Source organism: Eulemur rufifrons, chromosome 29 (assembly GCF_041146395.1).
Source record: "Eulemur rufifrons isolate Redbay chromosome 29, OSU_ERuf_1, whole genome shotgun sequence".
Taxonomy (NCBI): Eukaryota; Metazoa; Chordata; class Mammalia; order Primates; family Lemuridae; genus Eulemur; species Eulemur rufifrons.
In genome coordinates, this window is record NC_091011.1 from 44,403,325 (window position 1) to 44,403,654 (window position 330).

At 29.1% G+C, this 330-nt stretch overlaps 1 non-coding gene across 1 annotated transcript; it reads left to right on the forward strand.

Moving 5' to 3' along the window:
* LOC138377712 (U7 small nuclear RNA) lies at positions 1 to 63 on the forward strand. The gene has a single exon (XR_011231868.1). It is a non-coding gene; the product is annotated as a U7 small nuclear RNA (small nuclear RNA).
* The last annotated feature ends 267 nt before the right edge of the window (positions 64 to 330 follow it).

Below are 330 nucleotides of genomic sequence, written 5' to 3' on the forward strand. Positions count from 1 at the left end.
TAGTGTTACAGCTCTTTTAGAATTTGTCTAGTAGGTTTTCTCATTTTCACTGGAAGAACTCCCCCTAAAAAATATTTTTAAATAAATTAAATTTTAAGCTAAAGAGAGAGTTATAATTTTTCCATTGAAGCTATTTCAGTCTTGTCCCAAAGCTGTAAAAATAAATACTAGATCTAAACTCGGTGGAATAATCTGAGAAAACAAAGTAAGTGTCAATAAAGAAATATACCAAATTGAGAATGCTATCTGTATTATTCTGCTAAAAATCAATTATTGACCAATTTAACCGAGCAGCAGAGGGTAAAACTTAGAGATTATTTTGTACTTACA